The sequence below is a fragment of the Mesocricetus auratus genome, unplaced genomic scaffold, assembly GCF_017639785.1.
Source record: "Mesocricetus auratus isolate SY011 unplaced genomic scaffold, BCM_Maur_2.0 Super-Scaffold_100003, whole genome shotgun sequence".
Taxonomy (NCBI): Eukaryota; Metazoa; Chordata; class Mammalia; order Rodentia; family Cricetidae; genus Mesocricetus; species Mesocricetus auratus.
The window spans coordinates 27500208-27509571 of NW_024429188.1; the positions used below are offsets into that span (position 1 = coordinate 27500208).

Here is a 9364-nt window from a genome sequence, read left to right on the forward strand (position 1 = left end):
ATGAAGCATCCTTTGTGTATATGTGCAATATCATGAGATAGATCAAGTGCCAGTTTCCTAAAGAGTCGCCATACTGATTTCCATAGTGGCTGTACAAGGGGACATTCCCACCAGGAAAGGATGGTTATTCCCCTTACTCCACATCCTTTCCAGCATAAGTTGTCACTTGTTTTATTGATCTTTGTCATTCTGAAATGTATAAGATGAACTCTCAAAGTAGTTTTGATTTTGATGGCTAAGAATATTGCAATTTTATTAAATGTTTCTTAACCATTTGAATTTCCTCTGTTCAGAATTCTCTATCTGTTTACATCTGTACCCATTTTAATTGGATTTTTTGTTTTCTGGATATCTAGTTTCTTGAGTTCTTTATACATATTTGGATATTTGCCCTCCATTGGATATGGAATTGGTGAAAATCTTTTCCAGTTGTATAGACTGCCGCAATGTCAGAATGAGTGTCCTTTGCCATACAGAAATTTCTGTTTCATGAAGTTCCATTTAATAATTGCTGATCTTAGTGCCTGTGCTAATGGTATACTATTCAGAATATCTTTTCCTGTGCTAATAAGCTGATAGATATTCCCCACTTTCTCTTCTATCAGATTAAGTGTATCAACTTTTATGTTGTGGCCTTTGATTCATTTAGATTTGAGGTTTGTGCAGGGTCATAAGTATGGATCTGTTTGAATTCTTCTACATACCACCATCAGTATAAACAACAGAATTCACTGAAGATGCTGTCTTTTTTCCGATGCATATTTCTGGCTTCTTTATCACAAAATCATGTGTTCCTAGTTATGTGAATTCATGTCTGAGTCTTTAGTTTGGTTCCTTTGATTGATAAATATGTCTACTTTTAATGCCAATACAATATTGTTTTTATTACTAAGCTCTGTAGTACAGGTTGAAATCAGGAACAGTGGGGCCTCCAGCAGTTATTTTATTGTTCTGAATTGTTTTACCTATCCTGGGCTTTTTCCCCATATGAAGTATAGAATTGTCCTTTCAAAGTCTGTAAAAATTGTGTGGAATTTTGATGGGAATTCCATTGAATCTGTAGATTGCTTTTGATAAGATAACCATTTTTGTTATGTTAATTCTACCAATGCATGAGCATAGGAGTTCTTCTGATACCGTCTTGGATTATTTTCTTCAAAGACTTGAAGTTTTTATCAAACAAGTCTTTAACTTGCTTGTGTAGAGTTACCCTAAGATATTTTATAATATGGATATTGTGTAAGGTGTTGTTTTCCTGGTTTTTTTCTCAGTTTGTTTGTCATATAAAAGGGCTACAGATTTTTGTGAGCTAATTTTGCATGCAACTGAATTGCTGAAAGCTTTTATCATCATTTGAAGTTTCTCAGTGGAATTTAATGGGTCTCTAATGTATACTCTCTTATCATCTTCAAGTAAAGATACTTTGATTTCTTCCGTTTCAATTTGTATCCCCCTGGTCTCCTTCACTTGCCTTGTTACTCTAGCTAAGGTTTCAAGTATTACATTGTGTAATATGGAGAGAGTGGACAACCTTGCCTTTTCCTGATTTTAGTGAAAATATATAAATTCATTTTTATTAAAATTCAACTTTAACTTGTTCTAGATAATTTAAATTAAAACACCTTTCAAGTATAAATTACTTGGGCAATGTTGGTTACATGCTAGGAATGCTAGGTGGGCACAGGTTTTAAGGCACAATTTCTTATTGTCTGTCTTGATCTCATGTCACCTTATTTCTTGTTTTTTTTGTCATTTGTTCATTTGTTTTGTTTTCCTTTCCTTCTGGGTCCTCTGAATTTGTGAATATAATAATAAGAAAATCTTATTCAAAGTTTTGAAAAGCTTATAAAGAAAGCAGTGAGACTTGAGCTGTCGCATCTGCCTTTCACTCACTCTCTGTGTGGAGGACGCTGCACAGACTTTGTGGCCAGTCTCCTAGCTCTCTTCTCGAAGTCCACCGTGGCAGACATGACCTCAGGATTTCAGGTTGCAAATGAAGTACATCGCATTTTCTTTGACATGAAAGTTCGGGAATGAACACAAAAAGAAATCAAGAAAAGAAAGAAGGCTGTCATTTTTTGTCTCAGTGCAGACAAAAAGTGCATAGTTGTTGAAGAAGGCAAAGAAATCTTGGTTGGAGATATTGATGTTACCATAACTGATCCTTTCAAGAATTTTGTGGTAATGCTTCCTGAGAAAGATTGTCACTAAGGTTTGTATGAAGCAAGCTTTTTGACAAAGTAATCCAGGAAAGAGGAGTTGATATTCTTCTGGTGGTCACCAGAGCATTTGTCTGTGAAAAGCAAAATGATCTATGTAAGCTCGAAGGATGCCATCAAAAAGTAATTTCAAGGCATAAAGCATTTATATCAAGCAAATGGGCCAGAAGACCTCAATTGGACTAGTATTGCTGAAAAGTTTGGCAACTCCTTAATTGTACTTTTGAAGGGTCCCCCGTGTAGATCATCAGCCTTTGCCACGAATTGAAGCTCCCATGCTTAACACTATCCTTTCACTATATCTGTAAAGCAAATATATTAGGCCAGATCTCACTAAGGGGAAACAGTATGTTATAGAAAGAGGCTGAATTTCAAAAGAGGGAGCAATTACATTTTTCTTGATATCCTAAATATTTCATTTTTCCTTTCTGATTAAATTTTAAATATTTATCAATATTCTGGGTAAAAGTGCTTTTCCCCCACATAATAATATTTAATGTCTATATTTTAATGTGTATGACTATATAAGAAAAAGGCTAAACATGTCATCTTTTTCAAAATATAAAACTTATGGATCTGAATATCTGCTAGGTTTTTAAACTTGCCCATGATGTTTACTGGGATGGTATCATAGGATGTTTATAAGGACAAGTGCACATTCTATGACACAATAAAAGAGAAAAAATATGAGAATTAGTTATGGACTCATATATATATGGGATTAGCATAAATGCATGATATATTTTTAAGGTTTGAAGAGACAAACTTAATTATATTCTACTTCAAAGACCAGTTCATTCTTTTTATTTGGACTTTCATTCACAAGAAAACCATCAAATCGCTATTATATATCACTTCTTATTGTTCCCTATACATACATAATTTTCCTATTTCCCATGCCCCAAGGAAGGACAAAAGTATATAAACCACTTATCTATTGCTTTATGTATTACATACATGCTATGGGTCTATAATTTCTTCAGTCAAAAATCCACTATACTTTATTAGTTTATATTGTCTTTTAATATGCAAAATTAATAATGCCCCAAGAATCAGATCATACTCAGTATACTTTAACAACATAATTTACAGACTAATATCTTCAAAGTAGCTGTGCTTACATTAAAGCCAGCACATTGGTTCAAGTTTCTTAGGTATTAAAATGAACACTGTAAGTACAGCTGTCACTGAGGAGTTTAGGAGGCTAGTTTACATCCAGTTCATTCTTTTGAACCTGGCTTAACACAGTAGTCTTTCCTCCAATACCTCATAAAACATATCTGTTTGATCCTCTGATGTATTACTTCCAACAAGTAAACTTTTTATTCACTTTTAAAAGTTATTCAGGCTAAATTGTCTCTTGTATTTTCTGTCTGTATTATGTAATAGAAATCATGGATGATTACATCTATGTGGCTGGAAATTTGATCTGACTTTTAAGGATTTTGTAAGTTTGATTCCTATAATTGTTTTTGCAAAATTTCCCTGTTAACTATATGGCAAATTTTGGAGTGAAGAATGTGCTAAGTGTCTCCAATTCATAAGAGACATTTATATTCATTACCTAATTCTCTGGGAAGCTGTGGTGCTTACAGTAAATACATATTTATCTTATTTTAGGCAAATGTATAAATTCTAGCTGATATTCTTAAGGATTTGAGAAAAATAATACTCACAAATTGCACATTATAGAACTAATATGAAGTAATAATTTATTTGGGGTATTCTAGTTTATATCCTCAAACAGCAGTGTACTTAGACTATATTCATTGCCTTGAAGAAATGCTTTGACTTTAATTCAGTACTGGAGAATTATATTAATTTGACTGTGTTTCTGCATTCTTGATGCCTTCATTCTCCAGATTCTGTGTAGCTTTAGGTATTTCTTTGAACCCCATTTAACTTAATTAATTGAAATATCCTTTTCCATGTTTCAAAATGCCTACATACTGTTATGAAATAACATCTGGTTATTGGTTCTTTTCCTTGTCTGGACCATTGTCTTCCTTTAAGTTACCCAGGACATTCATACTAAAAGAGTGGTTTGGTCGATTTTACATTTTCTAAAGTGTCATTGGTTGTTGTTAATTCTGTACAAGGTGAAGTACTCAGGATCATATGCCTTTTTTCCTCATTAAATCCCCACAATTACATTTTGGATGTAAAATATGCATTTAAATGTCAGGTAACTTGTAACTAATAGACAAAAGCAAATATTTGATTTTCAGCATGATAGAAATAATGAATTAGTTACTAACATCCTCTTTACACACCATTGGAATTTTTACATTATTATATTAGCTAAAACCAAATGTTTGAGCTTAGCCCAAAACTAATTGAAAAGAACATTTATGGGTTAGTGAATAAATTGAAACTTGATAAAGCAAAGAAAGAGCTATATACCCTATGTAATTCAGGGGGAATACATTTAGGTATTAATTATATGAATCTTCCCATTTTCCACTTGAAATTTTTCATGCTAAATTCTGGAAATATTTACTTTACTTACTATAACACAAAAATAGAAGACCCAGCATCTAGTATTTTGGTTCAAGCTTCATGCTTGAGATCATAGAAGTAATGCAGCCAGCCACTAGAACTTATTTCTGCTTCAGGCTGAAAGGGCTGCTCTGTGTCCAGGAATCCTCAGAGGCTAAAAGCTCTCAGTTCTTGTATATTCTTCCTTATATTCATATCTCCACTGAGCCATATCCTCCTGTCTCCACCTCCCTAGTGCTGTGACTGAATGCATGTGATTCCAAGTGATCCAAACAGAGAAAAGTATGAGATCTTATTTACTTTTAGACTGATTCAGTCTTGTGTACAAAAGGGTGGCCTTGTAGTCACAGAAAGATCTATCTACCTCTGCCTCCTGAGTCCTTGGATTAAAGTTGTGAGCCACCACTGCCCAGCCTCGATGGCTACCTAGAGTGTCTGCTGGTATTAAAGATGTATATATAAAAAAAGAAATTAAAGACTTCCTAGAATTCAATGAGAATGAAGAGACAACATACCCAAACCTATGGGGCACTTTGCTTTTTTTTCTTCCCTCCCCTCCTCCGATGCCCTCCCTCCAAGCCCCCCATTATCCCCTCATTTCACCAGGGAGAGTGAGGCCCTCCATGGGGTGTCCATAGTCTGTCATTTCATATAGGGCAAGGCCTAGACCCTTCCCCAAGAGTTCAGGGTGAGAGTGCACCTCACATTGTTCTATGGGAGTCCAAAGTCCGTGTGTATATTTGGGAGGGGTACTGATCTGCTGCCCAAGGCTTAATAGATTACGTAGGCCTCCTCACTGACACCCACATTCAGAGGGTCTTGATCAGTCCCATGCTGGATTCCCAGGCTGATGCCTGGGATTCAAGAGTTAACCTTTGTCAGGTCAGCTGTTTCTGGGGGATAAACCAGCCCAGTCTTAATCACTTTGGTCATCAGTCCTCCCTCTCTGTTACTGGCTTTCTTGAGTTCAGCTCAGTAATTAACCGAGGGACTCTGCCTCTTCTTCGATCAGCCACTAAATGAAGTTTCTGATTCCCAGACTCTCTGGCCATGGGATTGTAGGCTGGCACTCCCCAGATCTATGTCTAAAATCCATATATGAGAGAGTACATGCCATGTTTCTCTTTTTGTGACTGGGTTACCTCACTCAGGATGGTTTCTTCTAGTGACATCCATTTGTCTGTGAATCTCAGGATTCCATTGTTTTTTTTCTGCTGAATAGTACTCCATTGTGTAAATGTACCACATTTTCTCTATCCACTCTTCGGTTGAGGGACATCTAGGTTGGTTCCAAGTTCTGGCTATTACAAATAATGCTGCTATGAACATAGTGGAACAGACATGTTTGTTGTATGAATGGGCAACTTTTGGATATGTGCCTAAGAGTGGAGTTGCTGGGTCTTGTGGTAGGTTTACTCCCATTTTTCTGAGGAATCTCCATACTGATTTCCAAAGTGGCTGAACCAGTAGGCACTCCCACCAGCAATGGAGGAGTGTCCCCCTTTCACCACATCCTCTACAGCATAAATTGTTGTTGGTGTTTTTGATTTTACCCATTCTGACAGGAGTAGACGGTGTCTCAGAGTTGTTTTGATTTGCATTTCCCGGATGGCTAAGGATGTTGAGTACTTTCTCAAGTGCCTCTCAGCCATTTTAGACTCCTCTATTGAAAACTCTCTATTTAGTTCTGCAGCCCACTTTTTAATTGGGTCCTTTGATGTTTTGGAGACTTGCTTCTTGAGTTCCTGGTAAATAAAATAACACAGACTAGTGGAATGGATTCGAAGACAGAACCCATCCTTCTGCTACATATAAGAATCACACCTCACCCTCAAAGACAGACATTACTTCAGAGTTAAAGGTTGGGAGAAAATTTTCCAATCAAATGGACCCAAGAAACAAGCAGGGGTAGCAATCCTACTATCTAACAAATTAGACTTTAAAATAAAATCAATCAAAGAGATGAAGGAGGTCATTACATACTGATCACATGTGAAATCCAGCAAGATGAAGTATCTGTCCTGAACATCTATGCCCCAAATACAAAGGCATCCACATTCATTAAAGAAACATTATTAGAATTTAAATCTCATCTAAAGCCCCACACAGTTATAGTGGGAGATTTCAACACACCACTCTCACCACTAGACAGGAACACCAGACAGAAACTCAACAAAGAAGCAAAGGGTCTAATAGAAGTAATGACCCAACGGGGATTAACAGATATCTATAGAACATTTCATCCACATAAAAAGGAATATACCTTCTTCTCACCACCACATGGAACCTTCTCAAAAATCGACCACATACTTGGCAACATATCAAACCTCAGCAGCTACAAAAAAATTGGAATAACTCCATGCATCTTATCAGACCACCATGCCTTAAAATTAGAATTCAACAACAACACAAATTGCAGAAAACCTACAAACTCATGGAAATTGAATAATGCTCAACTGCACTATCCCTGGGGCAAAGATGAAATAAAGAAATTAAAGACTTCCTCGAATTCAATGAGAATGAAGACACAACATACCCAAACCTATGGGACACTTTGAAAGCAGTGCTACGGGGGAAGTTCATAGCACTAAATGCTCACATGAAGAAACAGGAGAACAGTCATACCAGAGAATTAACATCACAGCTGAAAGCTCTAGAACACAAAGAAGCAAACTCCCCCAGGAGGAGTAGACGCCAGGAAATAATCAAATTGAGGGCTGAAATCAATAAAGTAGAAACCAGGAAAACAATACAAAGAATCAATGCAATGAAGAGTTGGTTCTTTGAGAAAATCAACAAGATAGACAAACCTTTGTCCAAACTTACAAAACAGCAGAAAGTGAACATGCAAATTAACAAAATCAGAAATGAAAAGGGGGACATAACAACAGACTCTGAGGAAATCCAGAGAATCATTAGGTCATACTTTGAAAACCTGTACTCCACAAAATTTGAAAATTTAAAGGAAATGGATGACTTCCTGGATAGCTATCACTTGCCAAAACTAAATCAAGAACAGATAAGCAATTTAAATAGGCCTATAGCCCCTATGGAAATAGAAGCAGTCATCAAAAGTCTCCCAACCAAAAAAAGTCCAGGTCCAGATGGTCTCAGTGCAGAATTCTACCACAAATTCAAAGAACAGCTTATACCAATTCTTCTCAAAGTGTTCCACACAATAGAAGCAGAAGGGTCTTTGCCAAACTCTTTCTATGAGGCTTCAATAACCTTGATCCCCAAGCCACACAAAGATACAACTAAGAAAGAGAACTTCAGACCAATATCCCTCATGAACATTGATGTAAAAATACTCAATAAAATACTGGCAAATCGGATCCAAGAACACATCAAAACAATCATTCAATACGATCAAGTAGGTTTCATCCCAGGGATGCAGGGATGGTTCAACATACGAAAATCCATCAACGTAATCCACCATATAAACAAGCTGAAACACAAAAATCACATGATCATCTCACTAGATGCTGAAAAAGCCTTTAACAAAATCCAACACCCCTTCATGATAAAGGTCTTGGAGTGATCTGGGATAACAGGGACATACTTAAACATAATAAAAGCTATATACAGTAAACCAACAGCTAACATCAAACTAAATGGACAGAAACTCAACACAATTCCTCTAAAATCAGGAACAAAACAAGTCCGTCCACTCTCTCCATACCTTTTCAACATGGTACTTGAAGTTCTAGCTATTGCCATATGGCAACAAAGGGGGATGAAGGGGATACAAATTGCGAAGGAAGAGGTCAAACTTTCACTATTTGCAGACGATATGATAGTTTACATCAATGACCCAAAGAACTCTACCAGGGAACCCTTACAGCTGATTAACACCTTCAGCAAAGTGGCAGGCTATAAGATCAACTCAAGAAAATCAGTAGCCCTACTATATACAGATGATAAAAGGGCTGAAAAAGAAATCAGAGAAACATCACCCTTACAATTGCCACAAACAACATAAAATACCTTGGGGTAACGCTAACCAAACAAGTGAAAGACCTGTATCGTAAGAACTTTGCATCTTTAAAGAAAGAAATTAAAGAAGCCCTCAGAAAATGGAAAGATCTCCCATGCTCTTGGATAGGTAGGATGAATGTAGTAAAAATGGCAATCCTGCCAAAAGCAATCTACAGATTCAATGCAATCCCCATTAAAATCACAGCACAATTCTTCACAGACCTTGAAAGAGCAATAATCAATTTTGTATGGAAAATCAAAAGACCCAGGATAGCCAAAACCACCCTGTTCAAGAAGGGAACATCCGGAGGCATCACCATCCCTAACCACAAGCTCTATTATAGAGCTATAGTCATGAAAACAGCTTGGTATTGGCACAAAAATAGACAGGTAGACCAATGGAATCCAGGACAGCCTCCAAAATAATACAGAGAAACCTTGTCTCAACAAAACAAAAGCAAAAAACAAAAAAAGAAGATACCTGGCAAAAGACCCAGGATAGCCAAAACAACTCTGTTCAACAAGGCAACGTCCGGAGGCATCACCATCCCTGACCTCAAGCTCTATTACAGAGCTATAGTCCTGAAAACAGCTTGGTATTGAAGCAAAAATAGACAGGTAGACCAATGGAATCGAAATGAAAACCCGGATATTAACCCACACATGTA

At 36.7% G+C, this 9364-nt stretch overlaps 1 pseudogene; it reads left to right on the forward strand.

The window, feature by feature from the left end:
* Positions 1–346: 346 nt before the first annotated feature.
* Positions 347–5069, forward strand: LOC121139967 (annotated as a pseudogene).
* Positions 5070–9364: the final 4295 nt, after the last annotated feature.